Genomic DNA, 17,048 nt, shown 5'->3' with positions numbered 1-17,048 from the left:
CATGGTTGTAGCAAGCAGATCTTTTTCAGGAGCAGTCCTAATCAGCAAGTGGTTTTTTGGGTGATTATTCATGTTGCTCTCAAGTTGTCTTGATTTTTGTCTGGACTCCCTACTAGGTAGTTTGTACTAGGAATGCACTGAGGCTTTGAAAAATGGACATAGTTTATTTGAAATGCCATCTTTCTACAAACTGTTTGCAGAAGAACCAAAATGAGACTGTATGCTGATCATTGGCCCTGAGCTAATTGTTTGCTGTGCACATGAATGAGTGCTATTGTGTCCCAGCCCTGACTGACAAACAATGGAAGCCCTGTAGGGAGGCTTCTGGAGTAATTTAACCTTGTGTATTGAAATGACAGGGAGTTGCTAGGAAGTGGCAATGAGAAGTTCCTTTCTCTGACCTCTTACTTCAGCTCTGGGTGTATCACTACATGCTACCGTTATTTCACAGTATTGCTGAGATAGCATGAAATTGCTTGCAAGTAGAAACAAGTTTTAAAAGAGGGGAAAAGCTCTCTAAGTGATTGATGCCAGTGTTGCTTAGTCCATTTATCAGATGGTGGTGCTGTGTAGAGGGGAGTCTGAGCCTCCACAGGGAAGTTAAATCCTGAATAATCTCAGGGTGTAAACATCTCATGTTGTTCAGAGTGGGAAGAAACTACTTGGGACTCTAGATGTGTGTTTAACTTCCTGATAAACTATTTTTTGTGAAATTAATATTAGAGATCTTGTTCTGAGGTAGTGGCTGCTTCACACTTTAAATCAGTACTCCTTAGCGTTTTGTTTGAGTTGATTGGAAGCCTGAGAAATGGGCATTTCAGGTCTGCTCTGCCCTTGGTATATATTCAGATGCTGATCAAATTGTATTGGCAACCAAAAAAAACCAGGAATGTCTTAACTGAAATTCATACCTGTTCCCCTTCTTATTTTACCACTTGCTAGGGATAAGTATAGAGCTTCTTTCTGTGCAAAAAGAGTTCAAACATAAGGCTTGGGGTCCTTTGGATTATCTCTCCTAACAGCACATTAACATTTCCTTTCTTTGGAGAACTTCAGCAACAGAGGAAACGTGAAATCTCATTGGTACAAGGAGCGTTTGGCAGTGAGTGTATTGACATGCTATTATTATCTAGCACCCCTCAGAGAAAGTGTGGCTTGCCAGGTACAGTTACAGACAATTTCCACTTCCATAAGGTGGGGCAGGAATGTATCAAGAGAAGAAAGCTATTGTTTTGCTGCTCAAACTCCACTGATTACCAAGTTTTTTCGTAAGTGAGAAATTGTTCTTTCTGAAATGAGAGCAAAGTACCATAATCCAGTGCCACAGGGGTTTGCTTTAGTTCTCCAGCAAATGACATAAGAGGTTAAACACAAATCTCTACCTGTATGGCTAAGGCAGCAAGTGTATCTTCATGACAAACACATTTTGTGCTGGTGTTAGTGATTGGGAATTTTTTGGACAATGTGTCTTATTTAAGTTTAGGCATGTTTCTGAAGTAATCTGTAAAACATGGTAGCTGCTATGACAGCAAGTCTGGTGCTGAAAGGAAAAGGATGTTCATAATACTGGAAAGATCAGAAGTCATAGGAAACAATTTATCTTGTTTCCATCTTGTGAGTACTTTAAATTATAAAAATTAAATATGTGTACTGAAATGATAGTACTGATTTATTTTAGAATTAGCAGTGGTTTATAAAGCAACTTTTAAACGCAAATGTTGGGTAGATCAGTTCCAGTTATCAATAGTGAAGGTGACCCACTGTCTTGAGGAATCTGATGTTCAATGGGGTAGAACATCTGTGGCTTACATGTCATACAGATGTATGTCTTAGGCTTTTATAGCTGGACCTGAGCTTCAGTGACAACTGCCACTAAATTGAGAGTGGAGTGGAAATAGTCTTAAATTTGGGTAGCCTGTTGCAATGTTAATCATGGTGTCACCAAGTGACTTAAAGACTAAGTGGGTCTTAAATGAGCATGATCAGTCATAATTTAGATTGCACTTAGCGGGCATAAATACCTGATAAATAAGCAAGTTTGTCTAATTGTAAACCAGGGCTGGAATAGAGTAAACCAGAAAATGTGTTTTGCTTTAGCAGCTATCCTTTTGAAATCTAGTATTTTAGAAATGAAAGGATACATGGTATAAACAGCATAATTTGTCTTTCACTGATGGAACTTTTTCCTCTTGTTTTTTAAGAAGCTTTTCTTTAGCTGGAGTCTTTTGTCCATTATAACAGAGCTATTTTCCTGTCTGGGGCAGTATTATGTTCTCTGACAAAAGGCTGATTGCAGCTGTATAGCTGAGAGCAGCTTATTAAAAGACATTATTAGACAGCCTAAAATTATTGAAAACAAAACAGTCCATGGGGACTGTAGCTGCCTTCTTTTCCTTTCTGCTCATTACTGGTGCTAAGTAACTCTTCTCCCCCCATGCCCCCGTAGCCTGCTTGCTGCATTAATATGTAAATTAAATCTCTGCCCATTCCCACAGATCACAGTACGTTTACAGTACAATGATAAGAAAATATTTTTCCTTGTAGTTTTAGAGGGGTGTGTGTTTCTAGGATAAATTCTTTTTTTAATTATTTATTTGCAAATACTCCAGGGTTTTGTCAAGCTTTCTGTACTGCAGGCAGTTGTAACATTCTTATTAAATTGATCCTTGACTGAATATCTTTTTAATGTTGTGCTTCTTCTGCTTTTGGAAAGATCTCTCATTATTTAGATGGAATTAGTACAAATATGAAGGTGTTCATATGTTGACTCTAGCAAGTAGTTATTCAAGTAACCTTCGTGGTGAGATTAATTTCAGAGACATAATTGGTTAATTGGTGTGTTGTGCTAAATAGTTTGCCAGATAATCCTGGGATTTACCTCCACTAATATCTCATGTTTCTGCAAGGGCTGGAAAAAAGTCTATAATCTATTTATTTTAATACTCACACGTACTTTTGCTTTGTTTGAGCAACTCCTAAATGAAAGCATGTTTGTAATTTAATGCACAAGCTTGTGATGTTTGAGTTCTGTCCCTTTTTCAGTGTTAGACTCAGGCAGATCACTTATTGTCTACAGATATTTCTCTCCTGGAGTAAAATACAGATGGTGATACTTGGATATTGAGTGCTATGAAGTTGTTATTGATCATACATTGCTTTAAAGATTAAGAGTGCTTTCAGTTTTGTTTATAATTTTACTTCTGAAATAAGAATTGTAAAGCACTACGAGTAGCTTTAAACACATCAGCAAAGTTGCCCAGAGTTCTTTTTGGCCATATATAACCTCCCTTTTAAAATCTTTCTCTGTAAGCTGAATCTAGTGATTGTACTTGTCTGAAAGAGAAAGTGTCAGAGGGAAAACTGAAGCTTCAAATGTTCTCTGTCTCTTGCCTCTGTCTTTCTCTCCTTGTATTATTTCCCTTCTTTGATCTTGAATGGAAAAGTAGCAAGTTATCTTTGTCTTAAAGGAAAACTACAAGATTTCTTAAGAGATCCCTTAGTTCATCATGTTACCTTGCCTGTTAAATTGGTCTGGATAGAGAATTCTGTATTAATGATACCCTACTGACCAGGCATTTAAGGCTGTATCATTAGTGGCTGAAATGGTAGGCAAATTAAAATAAAAGCATTTGGTTTTGTTTCCAGTATGGCCATTCTCTTCCTGTGTAAGGACAAATGTAATTTAGACATTGTAAAGCAATAAAAGTCAGCCTGCAGGCATCATTTAGTTTTCCTACTTCCATCATTTTAAAATTATCCTCACTGAGTTCTGGGGGAGCCTTTTCTGTTAGGGAAGTAAACTCTGATTTAAATTCTATCAGTTTAGCTACCCTTGAGAGAGGAGTAAGAGTGCTCATATTGGAGTTTTTCTTTAGGAGGCATGGAAAATCTGACACCTTCTCTTGCTGGGAGGTTGTAGGTTTATTAACTTTACCTTAATAGGGTTTTATGCCTGTGAAGGAGAAGGGAGCATTCCTGACATTCATGTTGCCCAAGATTTCTCTTCCATAACTTTTAACATGACATCCGAGCTTCCCACTGCAGTCAAGCAGAGGCCCCTGATGTTCAGAGTATCTGAAAAGGCGGCCTAAAAGATCTGACTCTGACAGGAAAATAAAAATGTTTCAGAATAAGTAATTTCTAAACTAAGGTCTTAAAAGGGGAAATACAGACAAAAGATTAGTGAATATAACTGTATGTTAGGCAATGCTGTATCATGCACTAAAATGTCTACTACAATTTAACATGGTAATGTGTTTGTGATATATATAATAGCAGGTTTATTTTTAGAACAAATTCTAATCATTAACATCTCTCTTTATCTTCTGATTATAGTAGTTTGCTGCTTGATAATATTTAGGATCCTGTTTTCAACATGCCTCCAAAAGCAGGTCAGTCGTAATGGCAGATGTACCGGAAACCCTCAGGCAGAGCCACCAGCAAATCCTGTGGACAGAAGTGTTAGTGTCTTGGTAAACAGCTTTTCTTCTGATTGTTCAGTTAAAATCCTTGTAAGGTGGAAACTGAAATTATGTTCTGTAATGTTCATGTAAGAGAACGTGCTTTGCAACAGTAAAGACCAAGTTTTATCTCAGAGCACTTCTGGTTTGGAATAAACTGTGCAGCTGGGAAGGTTTCTTACCGTAGAAACTAAGTCTGTGTTAACAAAAGAAACATTGTCGTAGCCTTTTTTACACTAAAGGGCTTTTTTTGTCCATCTGTCTAAAATATCTCTGCATATCTCCTAACTACACAGTCTGCAGAAACATGAAGTATTGTAACTAAGGCAGCTGATCTATTTATTTAATTTTCTAGTATACTCTTGCTAATCTACAGAAGTTGTGCTCACCTATAGTCATGGAAATTGCAACTGATTGTTGTGATCCTACGTCACATACTGTAGTGTCCTGGGTATGTAACGAGTTGATTTCTTGAACTATATTTAGTTTTCTGGAAGCACTGTACTGCTTCTGCATCAGAGCATGGATTGGAATGGTTAGGCTAAGTCTGAAATACAAAAGATTACAAAAAAAAAAAAAGATGCCAAGCTGAAACAATTCTGTCATTGGGTGCCATATACATCTTTGAGAGAAACAGTTCTCTCAGGTTTTGCATGTGGTTCTATCAGATGGATAATGAAAGCAGGGCTTGTGTGCAGAGATGCTGCTGGAGGCCCTTAATGAGAGAGAGATGCCAACAAATATACAGGGACTTGGAGGGTAGAAGGAGCTGTGCTGTAAAGGAGTCCTAAATGAATGTCAGAGCTGGTTATGAAAGAATTGGAGATCAGAGAAGGACAGAGTGAATTGGGATAACTTTCCTAAGTCAAGCAGGGATTCAGGGAAGGTTTCATGAAGTTTTGGCTTACTAGAATGAATGCCAGCCTCACTAAACAGAAGAGATGAGAAGCTATTGAAAAGAAAAATCCATTTAAGCTGTTAGATTTTTATAAAACAATACCCCATCTTTATACAATACTTGTAAAAATATTAGAAAGGCTTAACCTTTAGATAATTCAACTTCCTGATATTCCCCTGCTGCCGCTAATCTGTATGATTCTCATTTTGTGGTTGGGGCAAGTAGGGTGACAATTGGTAAGATAAGATTTGATCGAGTGCAGGGCACTTGAATGTGCTGTTTACTTTGTGAAGGTCTGTGTATTCCCAATATTCTACTAAATCTGTTGCAGAGCTAGGATTTAAGAGGTTTTCTGAGCATCCATCATGTCTTAGGACAATGGAAGTGACTACTATAGTGGCAAGATGTCACCTTATAGCTGAATGTCTCAGTAAGCTTGATGGTAACAGACTGAGGAGGGACCAAAGCTTATTTAGACTCAGTGTTCTAAGAAAATAAATCTAAAATTCTCTAAGGGTAGAGGAAGCCTTATAGTATTTATCTCTAAAACCCTTTCTAAATAAATTCAGGGTCTTAAATTGCTGTTACCTAAGATTGTATTACACTGTTATACAGTCAGCTAAATTAGGAGAGCTAGACAATACTTAGTCATAAAATGGTGTTTTGCCCATGATGTTATCAGTAAGGAAATTCATACTATTGCTAAGATGCAAATGATGGCTTAATTATATGCTCCTACTAGCATAAGATGCTTTTAGATCTTTCCCTCAGACTCATGTACTGTGCTAATTAACAGTAATCCAGCTGGAGGATCCCAGAGCAATGCTTCTGCATATTTCTTTCAGTTTATGCTGGAGCTCTTATGTTCTTTTCTTAAATAATTAATAATCATTACTGCCTGCTGTGCCGTGGGTATGTGCTAGTGATCTCAGATCCCAGCATATTTGCACCATTCCTGTTCCTGTCAGCAGCTTGGGTTTGCTCTTTGCACAGTCTTTCATGTTAAGACCTTCATTAACTGGCAGTGGGGTATGGATTTCAGTGCCAATGGGCTTTGATGTCATTAAGTAGCAAGCTGTTAAAGGAAGTGCCACCTATTTCATTACTGTGACTATTTTTATGCAATTAAGTTAAACACTGAGTAGAAAACAGATGCATTTTATTAAATAACACTCAGTACACAAAATGTTTTTATCTTCAGGAATTTTGTGTCCCTTGCTGACCCACCAATGTGAGCAGCAGTGCTGTAAAGCCTTACTGGGAAACCAAAATACCAGGGATCAGGGATGGAGCAGGGGTGATGAACCTTTGATGGCTTCTGTCTTATTTTGTTAAGTTATTTTTTTAGAATTAATTTATCTGAGTCTGATGTGTTTAACACCGGCACCAGAGGGGTTGTGCTCCTCAGCGCTGCTCCCTGGCCAGGACAGCTCGAGGGACAGCGGGAGGTCACGGAGACACTCGCACCACATCATTCCGGAGTCTGATGCAGAGGCTGTTTGTTAAGGTAAGCGGATGGCTGATCCCAGCAGCTGGGCAGCGTGCCCCCTCTGCCGCCCGCGCCTCGGCTGTCACCTGTCGCGATGGAGCAGCCCTGTCGCTGTGGGGGGATCCGCAGCCCGTAGCGGGCGGGTGGCAGCCGATGAGGGCCGGCGGTTCCCTGCCCTCCCGCCCCCGGGGAGCCCGGCTCAGATCGGGCCCGCTCCCCGCACCGCTCCCCGCACCGCTCCCCGCACCGCTCCCCGCACCGCTCCCCGCACCGCTCCCCGCACCGCTCCCCGCACCGCTCCCCGCACCGCTCCCCGCACCGCTCCCCGCACCGCTCCCCGCACCCGCCGGTGCCGCGCAGGCCCCGCCCCTTCCCCGCCGGCCCCGCCTCTTTCCCGGGGACCCCGCCCCCTGGGCCCCGCCCCGCCCCTTCCTCCCGCGGCGGGCGGGAGGTGCCTGCGGCGCCGCCGCTGCCCTGGGCCCCGGGACGCGGCGGGTCCCTCCCCCGGAGCCGCCCAGGCACCTCCTCCCTCCCGCCTTGGGCCGCCGCGGTGAGTCACGACGGAGGAGGCGGCCGCTCGGCTCGGCAGGGCTCGGCACGGCTCCGCTGCACCCGCCCGCGCCCCGCTGCCGCCACCGCCCGAGCCGCAGGACCGCCGGGGCCGGCCCGGCCCCGCACGCAGGTGAGCGCGGCTGCCCTTTGTGCTCCGAGCCCGGCCGGGAACAAAGGCGCTCGCCCGGGCCGGGGCGCCGCTCCGCCGGCCCCGGGCCTCTGCGCCGCCCTGCCGGGGCCGGCGCCCCCTCCCCGGCGTGGAGCCCGGCCCGGGGCCGCGGCCCCTGACCTGCCCGGGCCCGGCGGCGGCGGCCGAGCGGCCGTGCGCGCTGGCAGGCCGTGGCCCCGCGGCACAGGTACGGGAGGTGCCTTCTTAATTTTCTGGCATCACGTCTTACGTCATGTGGCACCCTGTTTGGCGGTGGCGGCCGTGTCCCTCCCCGGCAGTGGCTGCGTTTTCGTGGCAGGTGAAGTCACTCCCCCGTCCAGGTGCGCCGCAGCCGTCGGGTGGGCAGGTGTCACGTCCGCAGGCGACACAACAGAAGATCTGGTCGCCCCGGCTGCGGGCAGCCCCGGTTTGGCGCACGGTGTCTGGTCCTCTGTGGGAGACGCCGGTAACTCGCGTGGGAAAAATGTTTCTTGGTCAGTGTTTAGTTGTAACGTCTGCCTTGGCTAAGTCTTGCCTTTGTAGGAGCACCGGGAGCAGCACGGCGTAACTTTCAGTCTAGTGTAAAGATGGACAGTATCTGTTGCAACAAGATAGTTCTGTATCTCTTGGAGAGGTGCATGGGAGAGGAACAGCATCATTTCCCAATCAGAATATATTAGTATTCCAGAAAGCACACGAGGGATGATAATAGTTTCTGCTTAACATCCAGATACGTTTCTTCAGGGTATGTTTGACTTTCAGACTTGCATTTGCTTTCTCCTCAAGGAGAGTGTATTTTGCTCTGTTGTGTATCATCTTTTATTTGACCCTTCCTCATCTTGGCACATTGAACAAACCAAGCTTTGATGCTCCACGAGATGAGAGCAAGACATTCTGCAGATGTGGTGGTTTAAAAAAAAAACAAACAACCAACAAACCACCAAACTCCAAAAAACAGTGGATGTTGGAGGCAAATTAGGTATGCTTGTTCAGTTTTCTAATCTGAGTTGGCTCCATATAGTGATAGACCTGTCTATTTAAGAATATAATTTAAAATCCAGTTACAAAATCAAATGTTTATTTGTCATTTTTATTGGCTGCTGAGCTTGCAAGCTGTCAACTTCTTTTGCCCTTGGTATTTTTGAAGCTCATGTATGATGTGGAATAGCCTGCTGGAGAGGAAACACTATGTTAACAGTGAAAAGTGAGGCTAAATGATGAAACACGGGATTTGTTTTGGGAGCACAGGTATTCAAGGTGAGAGGACAGACAGGAAGCTACGTATCAATCCTTTTTCTAAAATGCAGACTTGTTTTCTTAAAAGCTGCTGTTCATCTTGACAAACGAATTTAGCTGGAAAATGGTGGCAGGTGTACTTCAGATTAGTTGCACTTGCTTAATTTTGCTATTAACTGAGAAAGAGTCAGGTTGTTTATAGTGTCTCTGGCATCTTGGTAGAAATTGGCAGCTCCTTCAGTATAATGTAGAGTTGTTGGTTAATAATTTTGGATGCTCCCTTAGTTGTGCTTTGTAATGATGTGAATCTAGAAGGATGATGTAGGATTGAACAAATGCAAGAGCAAAGGCTGTTTTGAGCAAGTTAATTGGTAATTGGTTGGCTGAAGTTTTAGGGTTTCCCCAAAATTGCTTTGTTTTAAGCCCTGCCACAGAAGTAATGAGAAGTTATATAGGACATAACAGGGCTTTCAGGATTCTTTTTGATACCCAAGTGGGAAGATACTGAAATCTTTACCAGGAAGACCACCCATATCCTGAGAGGAGTCATTGTAATAAATGGGGATCAGATGTACCACAGTTGTCATTTCCCTGGTTGTTTGTAGCAGCCCTGTGTGCTGCCCAGTGACTGCTGGGGGGGAGAGGAGGCTCTCTGCTCACAAAGTAATTTGAGGCTTCTGATTGTTGTCTTAGCAAGAATTGGTTAATACATTTCACTAGATATATAAAAAAAGTATATCTATGTATGAGGGCTGCAAAGAAAGCAAGTTCCAAATCCTGATTTTACAAGAAATCTGTAGTTGTATCCTTTTCTGCTCTTTTCCATCCTCTGCCATTCCCTTCCCTCATTCAGGGTTTTAGAGTACTTAAATGTTGCAAGAGGAGACAGATTTATTTTCTAAACAAAACCAAAAGTGAACTGAAGGAAAACCTAAAGTTTGTAATTGCAAACATTGACCGTGATACTTATTTGTTGCTAAAAATTAAAAATCATCCTGCACTGCATATGTGCAAATAAAGGTAATATCGGAATATTTGATATTGTGACACTAATGTTAAAGGTTGATGCTTTGCCTAGGAAACAACTTGTGTGAAATTGATTTTTATTAGTTTAGTGTGAGGTTTTTCCCCTCTGCACAATGTTTGTCATCTCTAACCAACATAAACATTTATGATTTTTAGTAAATATTTCAATTTTTAAGTTTGTTGTTGACTACAAAGCATCCCTCCTGAGCATCTGACCTAGTTTGAAACATCAAAAATGCAACCAAGTGCTGTGCATGCAGAGAGGCAATGGGCTTTTGGAGGCTGCTGCTGAATGTGCTTGGAGAAACTTAATGTCTTTTTCCATAAAGGAGGATTTGGGTATTTTATTGAATATTTCTATACATGTGGATGCAGAACTGTTTCTTTTCATTGCAAGCTGTCACCAGGTTGGATTTGCTGCTGAAATGCACCAAGGACAGTAGCAGCTGTTTCAGCCATACCACACCATCCTGCACATCATGCAGAAGCCATCCAACCTGATGTCAATGCTTTTAATTGTAAAAATTGTATTCCTCATAAATATGCCAAATATTTATATTCAGGGAGTGGGCATAAGTGTCGTAGCTGGGACATGGTTATAATTCAGTTTTCAGTTAGTGGCAGTAAATTACTTTTTCTGTTTCCAAATATGCAAATAGTCATGATGGAAAAGCTGGCCCATCATGTTCTTTATTTAAATTGTCAGTGAGGTACTTCTGGAACAGTATGGTGGGATATTCATCCAAATACAAACCTTGATTTGTAATAAGAAAGATGAAAAAAAAATTAAGTTCAATAGTTTTAACTGAGCTCTCTTTAAAAAAGCACTTGGTTCTATATGTTATTCCAAAAAACTGAAATCATAGCTTGTAAGATTATAAGTATACATATGAAAGTATTGTTTAAATTTGTCTTCTGTGTTGACTCGTATAATCAGAATCTGTACATAATTAATATCTTTAATGCCTTTTAGAATAACTCCCTGCATCACAGATACTAGAGATTTAATTTTTGTTCAGATTGAGAGTTCCAATTTTCTGAAAAAATAATTGTATGCATTAGTGCAATTTAAGCTATTGCATTTATGGAAGGAGGTGAACAGTCCCAGAAGGTGTTTGTTTTGCTGCTGGTGTACAGCAGAGATGTAAACTATTCAAATGAAACATTTTGTCACCTACTCCACATCCTAAAAAATGGTGGTGGTCTAATGGTCTGTGTTGTAAGTACGTGGGAGAAATTATATGTAAATAGGTTTTCAAAGCACTGAAAACTTTCTTACCAACAAATTTAGTTTCATTTAGGAAAAAAAAACAAAACACTTTTTACTGTTGTTGATGCTGCTGTATCTCTGAGAATGGATGAGACTAACAGGTTTTTTTCTCTTTAAAGATCCGTGGCCTGTTCGTCAGCTTCGGTTGGCCTAAGAGAGCAGATAAACCAGAATGAGCAAAGATACGGAGTGTTGATAGGTGAGAAGAAACCCAAGACTAGAAAAATAACTGAAAAACTGAAAGTAACTGGTGATTGAATAAGAACACTCTTCTGACTCTGGGGTTTGTGTTCAGACTGGATGTTGGGGAAGGGTAATGGAATGGAAGCTCAAAAAAGTGAGGGAGGTTAGTTTGTTGTTTCTGCTCAGAACTGGTAATTAAAAGAATGTTATAGAGCTTATGGATGATTTAAATGTCAGTTTGAATTTAGGAAGCCTAATGATACTTGTTGCTTTTCAACAATAATTTTCAGGGTTTTATAGACTATCAAATTTGCCTAGACTGTTTTTTTTTTTTTAAAATAGTAATATAGGTATGGATCATAATTACTAATGCTATTTTAAAAACAAACAATTGCCATAAAAATGCTAAACCTCCTAAAAATACTAATCTAAAGATCTCATCTGGAGAGAAACTACTATAAAAATATAAAAATTAAAATAGCAACTTCTTGTTTTATTGGAATTCTGTGACTGGCTAAATTAGCTATTGGTGGCAGAACAGAAACTTGCACTTTTTTGGGGATGTCCTGATTTATTTCCTGCAAATACATAGACTAGTAACTTATTTGGTTTTTCAAAAAGTTCATTTTCTCTGTGTTATGAGGATAACTAAAAAATATGGAAGCAACATAAGTCATCAATTCTGTTTATGACCATGACCAACCTGTGAAACTTTCTGACTCAGTTTATCCTTCTATAAAATTAGTTGACTGCTTCACAAGAATGTTAAGATGCTTAATTAAAGTGTAATTGTTTTGCCTCTGAATTCATCCAGGTCCTGATCCAAGGCACATTGAAGTCAGCAAGGAGCTTTTAATTAATTTCATTGAGCTTTAAATAAGTAAACATGTACACACACTCAGGTACACTTAAAGGAAATGTGACCTCAATTTTCGCAGCAGAGTTTCTGCAGAGCAGCAGCATAAATACTGAATCAGTTTCAAGCAAACTACTCGTGGAAGGTTTCCTGTAGAAATGAGAAGGGGATAGTGCAGCTGCAGTGGTCTCTGGTGCCTGTTGCTGTGCTAATGTAAATTTAACAGAGTTTCCTAACTTGGAGTGTGCTGAATCTTACAGGGAAAACTGAAAATTTCGTTGTGTGCTGGCAGCTCTCACAGTTGGTTGGGGGAGGCAATATCAGACTTCAAGATAAACACAGTAACTGAATGTTTATGCAAAAATGATCAGCAATAATATACTTAATATAATTAACTTTAAGAGCTGATGCCAAACTGAGAAAAACAGGAGCATTCACATCTCCTTAGCTGGTATTTTTTTCAGGAATGCCTATATATGCCAAATAATACTCATTGGTTTATGTGGAATTCATGAAAGGTTTTGCTTAGCTTCAAGGGTCAGAACCATCATGATTTTAAAACAGAAATTTTAGCACTGAAAATTTATTCTGCAGCTCTGCAAAATAAATCTTTCACAATTCATGTGAAAACCTGTTGGCAGCAATTTTATTAGGGCTTCACTGTCATGATTCTTAGTTCAGTAGCCTGTGCAAAAGAGTTTTAAACCTGAAATAAAACTCTGTATGTGTAGTAGTGTGTGTGGAAATACAGCTTTGACACCTCATTTTTATTAATTTCATGTTCTCTTCTTGGCAGCTGCAGTTTTTGACATAACTGCTATGGGCTCATTCCTTTTGTTGAAAAATGAAATATAAAGAGGTAGTGTAATTGTACCAGTGGTTTGGGAAGCAAAAAAATTTGTCTGCAACTTCAGGAATTCTCATTTTCCATTCTGCTTTACATGGTGGTCGTTTCATGCAGTCCTGCTGATGGAAACTTTCTGAAGGGGTCTGGAATTTTACAGTAGTTTTAACATGTAGAGGATCAGCCTTTTCTCGAGGGTCTCTGGGCTAACACCGTTTGTTATCATTGGTATATAGCAGAGTCTCGTTAATGAAAATACATATTGCTGTATCTGCATGATCCTCCCATTCTTTAGGGGAGCTGTTGCCATTTATTCTGTAAATGCACTGAATTTTACATATATAGGAGTCCTTGAAGCAATCAGCTTTAAGTATCTGACATCTTTAGTGTTGATCTCTGAAAAACTTGCCACCCAATTCCACTTACATTTTGCCATGCAGCTGAGCTTGATTGCTTTTAACGTATGTGCATTCTCAGTTTTGTCTGTGATTCTTCCAGTTTTCATTGTAGTGTGAATTTAATTAGTCCCAGCACTGATTTGGACTTGATATAACCCTTACAAACCCTTGTAGGCAGTGGTTTCTCTCCAGCCTGTGTGTGTGTTTGGACAGTAGTGCTAAAGGGAGATTTCTGCTGTGAAACCAATGACCTCGTACAGGTTTGTTTCACGGTTCAGTGCTAGTATAATTAAGGTAACATTGAAAATTGTGGCTAAGGAGGAAGGAAATTACATTAGTTTTCCTGAGAAATAGGAAGTCTCTTGAAGGCAAGATATCCTTCCTTGTCATCCCACTTTACCAAAAACTATAGAAGGCAAAAGGTCTGTGGTAAAATTGGTGTGTAATTAGGAAACTTGTTTTAAACTTGTGAACGTTAAACGTCCACTCTTAACATTGACAAGGATTTATTTTCCTTCCTCCTTTCTCCATCAGAAATCTTTGCAGCATGGTCTTCTTTGGTGACCTAAAGAAGGTAACAATCCTTTTCCTTGTGCTTTTTGTTTTTAGTAAGTCCTTCAGAGAAGAGAGGAACTGGCATATTTTTACATATATGATTAGAAGAGCTGTCAGTTTGGAAGAGCTATCAGTTTATGAACCATTATCAAGGAAAGTTTTCAAGAAGTACTATCTTACGAAGGTGGTAGGAGCAGGGGTCTCTTGTCCATATTATTCAATAGTGTTAATGGTGCTAAAAGATGTCTGAGGTGGCAAAGGTTTGGTGTCATGGCTAGTGCAAAAAAGATTATCAGGGAATAATTCGTGTTAGGCAAATAGCCATTGATTCTTAGTTCAACTTTCAGCAAGAGCTATTACTAAGATACCTCTTTACATTATTTTAAAAGCTGAACCATAAATTCATTCAAAACTGAAACCACTTCTTTGCTTTCTTGGTTATATGCAGCATCCATGGGGAAAGCAGCACAGAAGACTTGTGATTTTTTTTTTTTTTTTCCCCTTGTCTGAAGTGGCAAGATAAGTAAGTGTCATAAGGGGTATATTTACCATTTTTTGGACAGCAATTTTTATTAATGTACGAGGCCAGAACACTATTAATTGTTGTTGTCCAATGGTTAGGCAATTTTGGCAGTCAGGAGCTATTAATCTAAGTCTCTGCTCCTGACACTGTACTTTGATACTGTATTGCAAAATATTAAAATGCAAAGTAGTCACCAACCTAATAACAGCTTATGTGTTAATTGCTTTGAAAAGCCAACTAGTTAGCCATAATCTCTGCTGTAAAAGATGTGTAGGCATTTTCAGTGTAAAATGTCTGTGTTATGGCATTAATGATGTTCAGATGTCAGTATAAATTACAGGGCAGCAAAGGTGAGGTTTTAAATTGAAAGCCATCCCTAATATGCAGGGCAGCTGGAGAAAGATACTGTGGTGATGAGTACCAAAGAAATGCCTATAAATACTAATGGTGCTTCAGTGAGTGGAACAGTGGAGAGAAATCCTTGCAGTAGGCATTGCTGACCATGTTTGTTTGCCATTTCTGGTTAAATGTAACAATGCAGTGTGCTTACACTGCTGAGAAGCTGGACACTAAACCACAGGCAGTTTGGCCCCAAATATGATACTTCTGTTTTGGGGGAGCTTTTACTGCATGCTTGTAATTTGAAATAAAATGTTATTGTGGGTTTAACTGCTTTCAGATACTTACTGGAATTTTGCCTATTCTGATTTAGGACTGTTGTGTAATTGTTTATGATTTATTAATAGTGTCAGTTGCCTTTTTGTTCAAGTTGAGTGATACATAAAAGTTTTGCATAGTTTAACTTGAGAGCAGTTTGATTTCAAAAATCTGAATACAAACAGTATTGATTAAACTATTTGGTTGGAAACAGACCAATTACTGAAGTGTTTCTTCATTAGCCCGGCTGTTAATTCCGAGTGTGTGCTTGTTAGTGCATATTTGTTTCCTGTTCCATTTCAAGCCACTTGAGAATTGCTGAAGAAGGCAGAAAAATATCCTCCACCTCGGGCTTACTCACCCACCTGCATCAGTTTTGACATTGTGCTCTGCTGTGCAGGCAGGGTGAGCTTGGGTTGGCTTCATTATGAAGTCTGAACAATTTTCTTGCTTCTACAGTCAACTAATTCTTTATCAATGTATATGCTTCATGAGAGTAGGGTGTTTATGTCCCATGAGTTAAGTTCTTTTTTAGCCTGATGAGCTTAGTTTCTGCAATATAAGTGGCAGTCTCCAATCAAACCCTGTTTTAATGCTAATAATCCTAAGGCTTCAGAGGATTCTGAGTCCAGTGTTATGGCTTCTTGCAGAGCTGCTTTGTAAACGTGACTTTGGTCACAAAGCTGATTGACAGGACAAGAAAATAAAGTGACCACAATTAATGGTCTTGATGTTCCTTGTGCTTGTTTGTGTATTGGCGTGTGTTCAGTTTCTGCAGTGATCATAGCACAGACGTGCTGCAGGAGGCTCTGTCATGGGTGTCAATAATTAATAGTCCAAAAATAAGTTCATAGGTGGAGGTCTTATATGGGTACATACTTGTACAATGTGTGTAGCCTGGCTACCCTATAAAATGGGATAGATATATTGAAAAGAATTTGATTCTTATAAGCTGTTGGTAAAATGTTTACCTGTTATTGGTGCTCTTTTTTTCACTCCTTTATGACTCAGTTAAAAATCAAACTATGAAAATAAAGCTAATTTCTTAAGAAGAAAAGGCTTCTCAATCTTATGTTTATATGCTGGAAACTTCATTTTCTGTTTCTGAAAAGATACAATATTTACAAAGGGATCCATAAAAAGCAGTGTCATACAGCTTTGTTTTGATGATGGATGTGTAACCCTTTTTTTTACAGGAATATTTCTTTTGTGTGGGATGCCTGGTAGTTACAATTGTTGGCTATCATTAGTGCCCAATTTCCTGTCTAGGAGATTTGCTGCTTTGTTATAAATAGGGGAAGAGGTGCCTGAGTCTCTGTGACCAATGGTTAGGACAAGAGCAGCACTCATCAATCCAGCTGTTGAAGACTGTCTTGAGTAAAGTATTGTAATATCCTTTTAGAATTGTTTCTTTGGCTGGGATAGAATTTGTGTATAAGCTGCTTGTAGCAAAGTGTTGTCACTTTTTAAGGAATTTTTTACAAATTCAGCTTTGAAGTGTGGATACCTTTGTGAAATGAAAGTAATTTTCTAAGGTTTTGTTGCTGTTACTACCTTTAATTTCAGAGGCTTTGAGTTGACTGACATGTGCTACCTAAAAACCTGTGCTGCCTCTTTCAACTGAATGAGATGTGATAGATCTGTCTTCTCTTTGAGACATTGTTGCTGTGGTACAGAAAAATAACCTGCTTTCTGTGTGCCTGAAGGTCATGAGGCAAGCATTAATTTAATAAAAAACTGTGATTTATCATACTAGGTTTTTTTTACAGTTATCTTGAGCATTGATACAAGAGCTGTTTTAGTATATTGGGAAGCTTTTCAGAAAAGATTTCATTACTACTTTTGAAGTCCTTTTTGAAGTTCTGAAGGGTGATCCAGCACTGAAAAAACACCCGCAAAACCCTGCTTGTTTTTCTTAAATTTTCATGTCAAAGTGGCAGTGTTTTGGGGCTG

General features: G+C 40.1%; 1 protein-coding gene across 3 annotated transcripts in view; it reads left to right on the top strand.

The window, feature by feature from the left end:
* Nucleotides 1-6,848: 6,848 nt before the first annotated feature.
* CTNNBIP1 (catenin beta interacting protein 1) overlaps nucleotides 6,849-17,048 on the top strand; it is a 32,838-nt gene continuing 22,638 nt past the window's right edge. Inside the window, exons 1-2 of one of the 3 annotated variants that reach the window (XM_051637638.1) lie at nucleotides 6,849-6,865; nucleotides 11,199-11,278. The gene's annotated coding sequence lies outside the window, so the exon portion shown is untranslated. Of the gene's footprint in view, nucleotides 6,866-7,335; nucleotides 7,530-11,198; nucleotides 11,279-17,048 lie in introns of those variants that run through there. The other 2 variants (XM_051637637.1, XM_051637639.1) reach the window with 2 other exon arrangements.

Source organism: Apus apus, chromosome 20, assembly GCF_020740795.1.
Source record: "Apus apus isolate bApuApu2 chromosome 20, bApuApu2.pri.cur, whole genome shotgun sequence".
Classification (NCBI taxonomy): Eukaryota; Metazoa; Chordata; class Aves; order Apodiformes; family Apodidae; genus Apus; species Apus apus.
This window is presented reverse-complemented; position numbering and strand designations above follow the sequence as displayed.